Here is a 13,525-nt window from a genome sequence, read left to right on the forward strand (position 1 = left end):
GGCACAGCCAGACCTTGTGACCTGTGCTACATCCAATACAGCTCAGAAGGTAGCTGAAAGACTCCTCAGGGAAAGGGGAAATCTGTCCTATCACTGGTAAAGCCCCAGCCAGCCCTATGGGTCTTCTCAAATCCACACCAGCTATATTGTTGCTGAAAATCCGGGAAGACCCATGTAGGGCTGCCTAGCCTAAGAAGGGGGTTGGATGCAGCATGAGCTGCCACTGATCCCATCCCCTTCCCAGGCCTGATCGTCCCCTCATTCCATCCTCCGCACCCTCCCTGCCTCCATCATGCTCTCCTGCCACCCTCTTATCCCCCGCACCACCCAGCACAACCTTACCCTGTGACAGCTGGTGCTGAGATGGGATGTTGGCATCATTTGTGATGCTCTGAGCCCTCTCAGGTGCAGCTGTGCTGCCTCAACAAGTAGTTAGGATTGCACTGCTAGTGGTAGAAAACACAGGGTGCAAACTTTTAAAATAAAGAACTGTTGGGGAGAAAAATAGCACATTTGGAAAGAAAATAGATATCTTTTAGTAGGCAAGAAATGCGTGATGTAAGGAAGTATTTGGTCATGTGTTCTAAAATTCCACAATCACAAGAGAGCTGTAAATCTTGTGCTTTTTCTGTATGTACAGATTGGCTCACAAGATCTATAGAATTTTCAAACCTTGCATCAAGAAACAGTCTACTGAGAGTGAAATCTCTGGTTATGGGCAGCACAATCCAGACTAAGTTCCCTGCTGGTAGAACACACATTCTGCTGGCAAAGCAGAAGTTGTGCAACAGTGTCACCACTAGCCAGCATGGTGAAGCTTCCAGCTAGCAGCCAGGCCACTGTTTGCTAGCAAAAGTTGAAGTGGAGGTGGGGACAGGTGGTTGGAGGTATGAAGGTGAGAGGAGGAGTTTCTGAGCAGGGAGGAGGGCAGAGAGGAATGCAGAACAAGGGAGACAAGGGAGGATTGACAGTATGACCATGCAGCCAAATCCTCTCCCTTTCTCTTTCTGTCACCTTTACATGTCTTGGTCTTGCACCAGCAAACTATCTAGGGTAAAATTGAGGAGTTCCATAGGAACTTTGGAAGCTTTCCCCAGGGCAAGTCAAGGAGACTTCTCCTATTGCCTCCCCCCCCCCCCCCACACACACACTGATATGTGGGGATGCAGCACATGCCTCCTAGGGGTGCCTGCATTGGCGGGAGGTGAATTTAAGTTGGATTGGGCTGTTTTGTTTTATAAACAAGTATAAGTTTCATATTTCAAATGGAGTTTATTTGCTTCAGATATTGCAGCTAACTTGAAATAAATAAACCCTGCATCTATCAATAATAATTGACAACCCAGGCAGTGGTGTGCCATGTCAGCTATCCAGAAATGGAAATAATAAAAATTAACAAGACATTTTTTTAAAAATCCTGTTTAAAACATTTGGTCACAGGATGTCACTGACATTGCTGGAAAAAGAACATTGGCCTCCTGGCTTTTAATTGCAGAACTTGTCAGATGGCTTGGGGCTGAGGTGATTTATTTATCTTTGCTGAACTTAAGGTGAACAGTGCGTCTCTCTCTCTCTCCTCCTGTCTCTATTTGTACAGGGAAATAACTGAAGCAAAGAAGAGGCCAAAGATGGGAAACCTCCTCTTTCCAGAACTGCTTGAAGGGAAACTGCTTGAAGTTATGGAAAAGGACATGCTGCATCAGGGCAACAGTTCACTGTTACTGTAACCTATTGTATTATTTTGTGAAATATTTCTATAAATATTTAAAAGGTGTACACATGTGTAATATACAAGAGAAGCCGTGTAAAGTAGTATAATCTGGAGTTGTGTTAACTCCTGTTTAACAGAGTGGAGACGATGGTTTGTGCTCTGTACTTTATTGTACATTGATCTCTGTGCCACAACTAAGCTTAATTAGTCGTAAATTTCAGCATATGTTGCTGCTGCTTAAATAATGTATAATTTACGTGTATAATTCTATGCAAATATTGCTAATGTATTAGGATGTTTTTTTGTAAAGGTACATATGTGTGTGCGTGCATGTGTGTTAAAGTATTTTAAAATTTCCATATCACAGCCCTGTGGTAGTATGAAATGTTCCTGTTAACTTTCAAACACGCTATGCGTGATATTTTTTGTTTTGTTTTCTTTTTGTTTTTTTAAAAAAATGAGCAGGTGTAAAGAGCAGCATGTTAACCTTGACGGTTGAAGCAGGCATAGCTATGTGTGGGTTTTGTGACGTGTGGGTTTTGTGTACTGTAGTATATTGTAGGGACTTCATGGAGTGCAGGCTATTATTGTCGTCGTCCCCTTAAATGAATGCTGCATGTGCAAGTATATGGGGTAGCATTCAAAACTGCCCTGTCAGCAGAAGTGTCATCCATGAATGAGAGTTATACCCATGGAAGAACTTCTTACATGAGTGGAATCCCCCTTCCATTTACAGATTACTCTTCTGCTGAGGGGCCGACTTGCACCCAAGCTCTGCATGCTTCCCAGTGGCTTTTGTTCTACCCCGTAATTAATCAGTGACTCATGTGCCAGCGATATTCCCAGAAGACTGTACCCACTTTGTAAGGTTTTACTGGACATAATAATTCACTAGTGTTGGTTAAGGCTGCAACCTTTCACATAGTTACTGGTGAACAACTCCCATATGTACAACTACATTTAAGATTGCAATCAGCCTGGATTGTTTTCTCATAGAGAACAGGAGAAAATATCATTAGAGTGTAACTGAAAGGAATGAGACCAACAAACTGATAAAGTAGAGATTGGGTGTCAGCATTTGTGGATTCTCGTTTTGATGCTTCCACTGTACTAAATTTGACTCTAGACAGCTTACTTAACTTCTTTTTGCATCTTTCTTTACCTGTACAGTGGTTACAGTCAATGTTTTCTGTAATAATCCCTGCTGTTTCATGAAGCCCTTCCATGGCTGTGCAGCAGTAAGGCATGGCCTCTAGACACTCGGTGATGTTGTCATATGTCGTTGCTGACTTCCGGGTATCCAAGTTCCAAGCTGCACGGAGCTTCAAGCTGTGCAGCCATGCATCCGTATCGCTTGGGGGGGTTATAATTATACCCTCTCTGCAGTGGCAATCAAGGCTTTTCAGCCATAGCTAATTGTGCCACCAAACTCAAAATAACTCTCAACAATATGCATCAGTTGAACTGAACATTTACCGAAAGCTTCTGGGCTCTTTTGTTAACATTTTGATAGCCTTTGCAGAGAGCGTGCCTGCTGTATTCTGGTTTTATGGAAATTGCAAATAAATAAAACATGGCTTCAGTTCAGGTAGTTGTTAAATTGATCTCTTTTAGCACATCCAAAGTATTAACAGATGCTTTAAAGCATGCAGTGTTGCTCTTCCAGTATATATTGGCATTTTGAATAATGCAAAGATGTCAAATTAAGAGTAGCAGAACAGAAAATAGCATTTAATTTTTATAAAATAATAAGAGAGTCCAATATAGAGCCACTGTGTATGTTATCTAGAAGTAATGAAAAAGGCTGCAAGAGTGACTTGTATTTTTACTGTACAAAGTTTCAACACTTGTGTAAAAGGAGAATTTCTACATCAATCCCCTGGGAAGATGCCTGAGCTGTCCCTTTATCAGAAGCACAAGTATCCACAATAAAGGACGTGTAGAATTCCCTCATTGCATCAGACCATGAAGCATGTATAGGTAACATATAAGTCACCTGAGCATCTTATATATACACTTAAGGTTCATGTAAAGCTACCCATGCAGTGGAACGATCTAGCGGAATCTGAAAGCAGTTTATTGTTGGTGTACAGCTTGCCATGCACTCCTTCTGAGCAAATTCTGTTGAAATGAAACAGCTTTGTTCTTCCCCAAATCACATGAATGTTAATGAGGCTTGTGCATAAGTTTTTTTGTGTGGATTGTGCATATGGTCACTTAGCTCTAGACAACTGACCCAAAAAGGAGATTCTGGAGCAAATGAATAGTGGCCTCATGTGCAAGCCTCATGGAATTGGCCCAGATAAGAAGTATTTTCTCATATCAGTAAATGGCTCAGAGCTGTGCTTCTTCAGTATCTGCACCCAGATCTTCCCACAACCATGCTAGATACCTGTCATTCAGGTGCATGTGAATTGATACATCGCTTTTTCCCCTGACCTTAAGAATGCTTTGATATGAGGCAGTATCCATTAATGTGAAAATTCAAAAGGCAGGAAGAAGTTATGGCATTGTTTCAGTAGTACATATGCTGTTGTCTGTAGGGTCAGCAAAACTCAACGGGATCAACGGGTCCAGGTTCCTGAATAATATGAAAACTCTTTAGTGGCAAAAAGACACCAAGCCCCAACTGAGCACTAGCAGTGTAGTGACCTCCGCTTATAAAAACTTTGCAACAGAACTGTATGATGCTAATTGCAAGCTACCTTCCACTGCCAAGAATATGTGTTAGAGCGTCAGAGGTCACAATGGCTTCCCACTGATATTGCTTTGGGACCTAACAGTCCGTCACTCTCCAGTCTAGTCCCACAGTTGTTTTTTAGCAGGAAGAGAAGAAGAAAGTAAGAAAGAGCTTTGATGTTCAAGAGCCCCTCCTTAGCATTCCCATTTTGCGTGTGTGCAAGCGTGAGTGTGAGTGATCGAAAAAGAGACAGATTTTTTTTCCTCTTTTTTGGTGTCTGCTCCTTGGTGCATAGTATAGACCATTTTCTCTTATTGTCACATTGGCAAAAGGAGATCTCAGTGGCTGGCTTTTTATTTTATTTTTTACTTAATTGTTGATATTTATATTTTTGTATCATAAGAATGTTTTCTTACAGTATTTGTCATGCCAGTTTATAACAAACTCAATGCAGGGATTTTATTTCTATTGGAAACACTATTACAGCTATGTTTTTACTTTTTAATGGAATTTTTATTTGTATAGAATGCTTACTAATGTTAAATAGGAAAAGAGTATATAACATTTACAATAAGGACTCATTTTGTAGCTTTTTAGTGCGAGGAGTTAAAAGGAAAAAAAATATTCAGACCGGGTCTCATTGCCTGACTATTTTTAGCAGGGATGGGTTTGTGTTTCAGTTACAAAGATAAGAGTATGCCATATAATTTATTTATATGAAAATTTATTTTTGTAGTGTACATAGTAGTTCTCAATCCTTTTGACAGAATTATATTTTTAAAGAGTTTATATGTAATGATGATACCATTATGTTTTGGAACAATGCTGAGACATAAATACAATGCACACTTTTCATTATAAGTCCCTTTCGCAAACAAATGAAAACGTTAACAGTGTTAAAAGAGAGTGTGTATATTCATGTCATACTGAACTGTCGGTAGTTACCATTTTGTGATCTAGTGTGGTTCTCAATTTTAAGTCATGTGGAAATTTGTACAAACTCTCTAAACATTAATGTTCAAACACTGATAGAAATTCTAACATGAATAAAAAATTATTATAACTTATTGGTTACGTATTTGGTTGTTTATGGCATGTTTATTTTAAAAACGGACTGCTGCATTTTTAAATCTGAATTGTGACACCTGGTACAAACACTACTACCAGTAACTTGCCCATTAGAAGGTCTAAGACCCAGTTCTTCTGAAGAATGTCTGCTGCTGGCCACCACCATTTGGTAACTCCTCCCTCTCCAAATCTGGGAAGCTTAATGGGCAATGGGGACAGCAGGAGCAGATGTTCATCCTTAGTGGTGGCATCCTTTGAGCTTTCCCGTGCACTGCATGCATGTGCATTGGGGGGGAGCAGCACAGCCCTTTGTGCCAGGGCTCACCACAAGCCTGGTGCTAACTTTGGGCAACGTTCCTTGGGCATCACTGCTGGGCAAGAAAAGTCCAAGGAATTTTAGTTCTTTCTGCATAGAAGATGGCCCTATTCTCATAAAAAGTATGTTTCTCAGTGTGTGGCTGCACTATTTTTGGCAGACTGTGGACTGAGGCTACTGTTCTGAGAGAAGAAACAATGCATGGCATAGTAACATCTTTTTGTGGTGAAGCTCAGGGGGTTGGCATTGTCACTTCCTGCATGGTCAGTTCCAGAATATGGTGCTGGGGGACTCCTTTGCCCCTCCCTATCACAACTGGACATCAGCAGTAGGCTCCTCCATTTACCCTCACTGGTGGGAGGGTAGGGAAGCTGCAGAGTAGCAGCAACAGTAGTGGCATCCGGGCAATCCTGTCTAAGAGCACACTCTTTTGGACTACTCATCTTTCAGGACAGGGATTTTTTTCCTGGGCCAGCCCAGTGCAGTGCCAGGCAGGACTTGCTCCCCCATGCCAGTGGGTATGAGAAGAGTTGCTCCATCATTGTCTTTCACCTTGTGCTGGAGGAAAGAAGAAGAAGCTGTGATGGCAAAGCAGAAACAGCAGCAGCAGCAGCAGCAGTGACTCCATCTACAGATCTGGTGAAAGCCTGCTCTCTTGGACTTTCCAGCTTCTGGAAGCAGGGATATTTTGCCCAGGTTGTCTCTTGGGGAGCAAGGGTTAAGGGCACCTTAATCAATAAAGCCTTGTGAAAGTGAGAATAGTTGGGTGTGGGGGGCAGCCCATTGAGGGTGGCTGGTGTGGTGACGTCATTCTGTGGTCTGTGTGGAGAATGTGGAAGTTGAAGACCTTTAAAAGACTACTTTAGAGCTCTGGTGAGATAGGGGTAGCACTCCAGGGGTAGTGGAGAGGTTGTGGATGTGGATCTTGCCTGGATGATTTCATGACACCTGGTTCAAGTGTTTCCATGTCATGCTGAATAGGTGAGGCAAGATTGAGATTAGGATTCTCTTTGTGTACTGCCGGCCTTGCTGCCCAACAATCTCCCTGCCTGAGCTGGTTGGGGTGATCTCTGACATGGCATTGGAGTGCCCCAGACTGTTGGTTTCGGGGGACTTCAGTGCTATGCCAGGACTCCCAGTAGCTCAGGATTTCATGATTGCCATTGCAACCTTGGACTTTTCAGGTGATCTCTGCCTCACTGCATGTGGCAAGGCATACATTTACTGCTGGGCAAATGAATGGAGATCTGGGTGTGGAGGCTTTCAAAATCACTCCTTTGTCATGGACAGATAACTTCCTCCTGAGGTTTAAACTGATTACAGCCCCATACTTCTACATAGGTGGGGGAATTGTATGGTCCCCCTTGGAGGCTGATGGATCCAGAAAGATCCCCCTCAGGGAGTTTCCTGTTGCTGGGACTCATGACTCATCTGAAGGTCTTGTTAATCTCTGGAATATAACCATGGCAGTCAGATTGCTCCCAAGCTAATGCTGCCTTGTCACAGAGTTTATGTGGCTCCTAGATTTACTAAAGAGCTGCAGACCAAGGATGTGAATTCAGGGGAGGCAGAGCTCCACCAGATCCAACAAGTTTTTGTTTTTTACAGCCCAAGGACACAACAATTACAATACACAGAGAAGCAGCAGGCAGCCAATTTGCTGCAATCATAGCTGCCTTCCAATGAAAAACAGGCAGGTTGACTGTCGGCAATCACTGGGGAGGCAGCAGGTAGAACTGCCTCAATCAGGCTACAGTCATTGAAAAACAAGCAGGGCACCTACGTCAGCAATTGCTGGGAAGGAAGCAGGAAGTTTTGTGTCCTGTACAGGAAAAAAAAACCTTAAAAACAACAAGGAGTCTGCATAAAAGGACCTGGCTCTATAAAGCTCCAGGAAGCCAGTGACTGAGCTTTTCATAGCACTGAGTGGATAAAGAGGTGAGTTTTTTAAAAAAACATTTATTTCTGGGGGGTGGGGGGGGACAGAGGGAGTGTTCATGTGACTGTACCTCCCTAAGCCTGAACCTCACTACACATCACTGTTGCAGACAATGAAGTGGCTTAGCAGTCATCTAGAATGATGGGGGCAGAAAACACAAGATAAGCCTGACTGAACTCAGGAGACAGCTCATATTACAGCCTACTTTGTGGTGGCGGCGGCAGCAAAGGTAGCTGCCTGCTGGGAACTGGCTGAGTGAAGGAGAGTTAGGGCCCAATCCTATGGGCCGTGGCGCCATCAATGCATCTGTACCACTGACCTGACCTGTCATAAAAAGTGCCATAAGGTACTCTTGCGCAAGCACGCAAAATGCGTCACCAGCTGGCACTGGGCCTAAGTGCCTGAAGACAGATGAAGAGAGCTCCCAGCATTAAGTATGGCCGCTTTTCAAGGCAGGAGAGGGGCCAGAACTGGGTGGGGGAGGGGGCCCGGAAGGGGGAGAGGAGACACTGGCAGACTCTGCTGACTTAGCCTAATCCCCTCCTGGGCCAGGAAATCCAACATGAGTCTCCTCGTTTCTGCACCAGCTCAGGTGCAGATCCAAGGAGACCCATTAAGGCCGCCTAGGTATTACATGGGGAAAGCCTAGGAAACATTTGTTTCCTTACCCTGAGGAGACCTAGCACTGCTTCCCTGGCCCCCATAGGATACAGCAGTCACCATTTTGGCTCTGCTGTAGCCCTGGGCACTGGGGACGTTTAGGATTGGGCTGCTAGTTCAATGGAGGAAGTATTGCCAATTGCTGTAAATCAGATTGTGATTTGCCCTCTTCTGAAGAAACCCTCCCTGGACTCCACTGTATTGGAAAACTATTGGCCAGTTTCTAACCTCCCGTTTCTGGGCAAAGTGATGAAGTGGGTGCTGGGATCTCAGCTCCAATAGGTCTTGGATGAAATAGTTTATCTAGATTTCACTCTGTTCTCAGGCCTGGCTTTGGCATGGAAACAGCATTGGTTGCCCTGATGGATGATCTACATCAGGAACTGGGTCCTTATGAGACCTTACAACTTCTCTTTTTCATTGTGCATTCTCATCCTGAACATGATTCATGTTTGGATTCTCTGCTTATTGTATCACTTTTTGCACTTGGTAATTTTAGCTGCTTTATTATTGGTATCTCGCTGCTGTTTTATTTTTATTATTAACAGTATTTATATACCGCTTTTCAACTAAAAGTTCACAAAGCGGTTTACAGAGAAAAATCAAATAACTAAATGGCTCATTTTATCATTTTATTGTTCTTTGCTTTTTCTTCTTTGACTGTTGTTTGTGAGCTGCCTTGAGTGTATTATATTTTAGGGGGGAAAGGGAGGGTATAAATCCTTTAAAAAAATTTCTGAGCCATAACTAGAGGTGTTTGAAAATTGTCTTATTTGCTTGACTTAGAAGTAACCCCATTATGTTCAGTAAAACTAGACTGTAATCCTATCTTACTCACTGGAAACAAACAACTCTAGCCATAACTAACTGGGCAAGGGGGCAATACTATAAGCGGTATTCATTCCACAGCTACGGAGGCAGGGGAGGGAAATGCTGTCTATTGTTCTGGGAGATGAAACATACATTTTTTAGTATAAGATTTAAGTGGATCTTCAATTTTAATTGATAAAAAATACTGCCCCAACTATTCAAAATTTGGGATACACTACTATGTAGTGAGATACTGTATACAACTACTATATAGATCAATGCTTTTCAACCAGTGAATGGTCCGCAGATGTGCTGCAGGAGTTTGGGGGAGTGTCATTTATTAGTAGGCCATTTGGGGATGTGAGCTTCTCACTGACAGCACAGGGCGCCTTGTCAATTGTCAAGAAAACTGATGTGTGCCTTGATAATTTTAGTGCCTTGTCAGCGTTCCCTATTGAAATTAGCTGGTATAGACTTTTGCCTTTTGCAAAGGCTGCCTCTAGTGGTTACAAGATGGAACTCACCCTGTGGTTAAAAAAAAAAATTAACTGGTGCTAACAGAGGATATGTATGAAAAAATTAAGGGTAAGAAGTTAGTTTTGTGAACAACCCACTCTATTCTGCTGTAACTTTGCATGAGGTTCAATGAGGAAAAAGTGGGAGTGAGTAGTCTATGTCCCTACAGCCTGGGGCATCCACTAGTTCATATAATGAGAATGATGCAATGGAAAAAAGAAAATAGCAGGCCTGATTAGCTGAAAATGCCCATATAGCCATTCTGGTCCCAAATAGGGCTGAAAGAATTCTTTCTAGCATCATCAGGCTGGAAAAAATATTAATTTGGAGACAGCGTCTTCCACTCAGTTTCTTTAATATCATTTTAAAATTTTTTAACAAATATAATTCCATTAAAGCCTTACCTATGTTTTTTATGAATATACTTTCTTACTTACAGTCTAATTAACTTAAGAAAAAATTTTAATCAAATTTTTGTCAGAGGCCAGAAATATTTGTTCAGGGCTAAAGTAAACATGTGGTTACATTTTTTTTGGCATAATGTATATAACAGCTCCAGGAATACTGTTCATTGGGGAAACTGCTGTGGCATTGATGCATAGGCAGGTGTTCCCTTCTTAGCAATTCAGGTAAGTTACACCTCCAAGGAGAATCTGAAACACAGAGGCTGTTTATACCCGAACAATCACATGCACACCAAACTTTAATTGCTTTTAATGGCCAGCACGAATAATGAGAACAATTCCTAGTCCCATAATTCATAGAATTAATTCCTGTTCTATTTGTTGCAGTCACAGTGGACCCCATTAGTGGAACAGGATGCATTCCAGGAAATGTGGCACAAATGGCTTAAAAATACTTTCCTGTTCCTTCTTTACACAGTTGATTTTAGCTAATAAAAGCTCCGGGGAAGTCATGTGTGTGCTTTCAGTTTGGGAAACCTGAATGCTTGAAGGGAGGTATTGTCGAGCTTGGCAAAAAGTGAGATTAAATATACAGTTTTGCAGCAAATTACAGAAGAGCAACAGCAAGAGTTGAAGTCAAAAGATTATCATTCTTGTTTCTTTGATACATTTTTGCTAGTCTTTTAATATCAATATTCATTAAAATAATAAATAATTGGGGGGAAGCACTAATAAGAAGAGTCCTGCTCGATCAGGGTCCATTTAGTCCAATCTTCTGTTTCCAACAATAGCCAGTCCCTACAAGCAGGGTATGTAGGCAACAGCTCTCTCCTTTTATTTGTCCACAGTATCTGGTAATCAGAGATACTCTGTCTCTGAACAGGGAGGAGATGGCAGTGGGGATGTGTGGATCAGGCCAGGGAGGGGGTGGGTTTGGAAGCAGTGGTACCTGCCAAATCCTAACCCCCTTTCCTGGGCCAGATCTGCCTTCATGGGACTTGCACCAGCTGCAGTGCCAGCACAGGTCCAGATTGACCCATCACAGCAGCTGGGGCTTATGTGGGGGAAACAAATGTTCCCTAACCTTGAGGAGACCTCAACATGCAAAAAATTCCCCCGCGGGATACAGAAGAAGCCACGTTGGCACTACTGAATCTAACTACTGGGGAGTTAGAATTGGGCTGCCTGAAGGAATAAGACAAAATCTGCACAGTTTTGGCTATGCATACAACAAAGGACCATTCTTTAGGCAATACCAGAGGTCAGATGCAGCATCCATGCTTGGGATCATTAGAAAAGGTATTGAGAATAAGACAGCTAATATTATAATGCCGTTGTACAAATCAATGGTAAGGCCACCCCTGGAGTATTGCGTCCAGTTCTGGTCACCACATCTCAGAAAGGATATAGTGGAAATGGAAAAGGTGCAAAAATGAGCAACTAAAATGATTATTGGGCTGGGGCGCCTCCCTTAGGAGAAAAGCTACAGCATTTGGGGTTCTTAAGTCTAGAAAAGAGGTACCTGAGAGGGGACATGATTGAGACATACAAAATTATGGATAGAGTGGATAGAGAGATAATCTTTTCCCTCTCATAACACCAGAGCCAAGGGACATCCACTAAAATTGAGTGTTGAGTAAGTTAGGACAGACAAAAGAAAATATTTCTTTACCCAGTGTGTAATTAGTCTGTGGAACTTCTTGTCACAGGAAGTAGTGATGGCATCTTGCCTAGATGCCTTTAGAGGGGACTGGACAAATTTCTGGAGGAAAAGTTCATCACAGGTTACAAGTCATGGTAAGTATGTGCAAGCTCCTGGTTTTAGAGGTAGGCTACCTCAGATTGCCAGAAGCAGGGGAGGGTACCAGGATGCAGGTTGTGTCTTGTTGTCTTGTGTGCTCCCTGAAGCATTTGGTGGGCCACTGTGAGATACAAGAAGCAGGACTAGATGGGCCTTTGGCTCTTCTTATGTTCTTATGTAACTTTTCTGCTGGTGGCAGAGCCAATTCAGTTAAAAACCTGTTTCTACATGCACTGCAGCTTCTCTGCATTTATTAAGGTTGTGAGAAAATGATGCTGGATGAATGGATTCTTAGAGCGCAATCCAAAGCCATGTTTACTCAGAAATAAACCCCACTGGGTTTGATATGGCTTGCTTGCACAAACGTTCAGCCTTAGTGTTATGTGAGGAACAAAAGTAGCTTGGATCAGGACAAGAGAGCATGATACTACTGGACTGTGGCAGTGCATACAATTGTTTGGGCATCCTACTACATTGTATTGGGATCAATTCCTTAAGAGAGAGATGAGAATATATAATCTATATTGAGACTAACCATGCACTTTAGAAACCATAGCTTTGCAGGAAATGATCCTATATGTCTAGCCATTAAGCTATCTAACACAGATATTCATTAACAGGCTGTAATGCTTCAAGGTAACAGTTACAGTCCATTGATTCAGTACTCCATGAAGTATGAGGGATTTACACATTCATCAGTTATGGTTCCTCAGGAACTGTTAAATGTTTTTAAGCATTTCATTGCTGAAGTGAGACTAAAAAAAAACTCACAGAGATATGTAGTATATATTGTAGGATATTAATAGTGATCTTACCGGCAGTTCAGCAAAATAGTATAGTAGCTTCAATATGTCAACAGATATCTATGACTAGCCCCATTCCATCAGGGTGCATCTGCAAAAAATAAATAAATAATAAATAATCTTCATGGATCAGTACATTGGGTGGATTATATTGTTACCTGATTTTCATTCCATAATGAATGAAGCACTTTTATTAAGCACTTCTCATGTCTCAAAGTAAAGAGAAGTCCAGAGGCAGCACTACATGTTTTATGGCGCAATCCTACTCTCCCCTAGCACAGGTAGTTGACCTAGGGTGTTGCAAAAGCATTGCAAAGCACTTTGCAACATCATGAGAGTAAGGAGTAGTGGCAGGAAGAACTGTGGGCCCAATCCTATCCAACTTTCCAGATGCAACCACGCCAATGGGGCATGTGCTGCAACCTGTTGGGGAGGCAGTCACTGAGGCCTCCTCTACATAAGTGAACATTTGTTCCCTTACTTCGGGGCTGCATTGCAGCTGCATAAGCATTAGAAAGTTGGGTAGGATTGGGCTGTGAGTCATCCCACCAGCACCAGATCCAATTGGAGCACCCAACTGAACAGGTAAGCTCCCGCCAGGCAGTGCAGGAGCTGGGGGAGGGTGGGGGGAGGACAGAACAGGGATGGGAAATGGGTATAATGAGGTGGGGAGGGCAGGGAGCAGTGGATCAGGCCCAGGAGGGGGCAGGCCCAGAGTGGCAGCAGTGCACGCCATATCCTATTCTCATTCCTGTGCTTGAAAGCCCGACATTAGGTCTCTTGGACTTGTGCCAGTGATTTAGCCAGGGATGGGAAA

General features: G+C 42.7%; 1 protein-coding gene across 1 annotated transcript in view; it reads left to right on the forward strand.

Moving 5' to 3' along the window:
- Positions 1-5,416, forward strand: part of PTCH1 (patched 1) — a 101,735-nt gene extending 96,319 nt beyond the window's left edge. Inside the window, exon 24 of the mRNA XM_066614933.1 lies at positions 1,598-5,416. The gene's annotated coding sequence lies outside the window, so the exon portion shown is untranslated. The remainder of the gene's footprint in view (positions 1-1,597) is intronic.
- The last annotated feature ends 8,109 nt before the right edge of the window (positions 5,417-13,525 follow it).

Source organism: Tiliqua scincoides, chromosome 2, assembly GCF_035046505.1.
Source record: "Tiliqua scincoides isolate rTilSci1 chromosome 2, rTilSci1.hap2, whole genome shotgun sequence".
In the NCBI taxonomy this organism is placed as follows: domain Eukaryota; kingdom Metazoa; phylum Chordata; class Lepidosauria; order Squamata; family Scincidae; genus Tiliqua; species Tiliqua scincoides.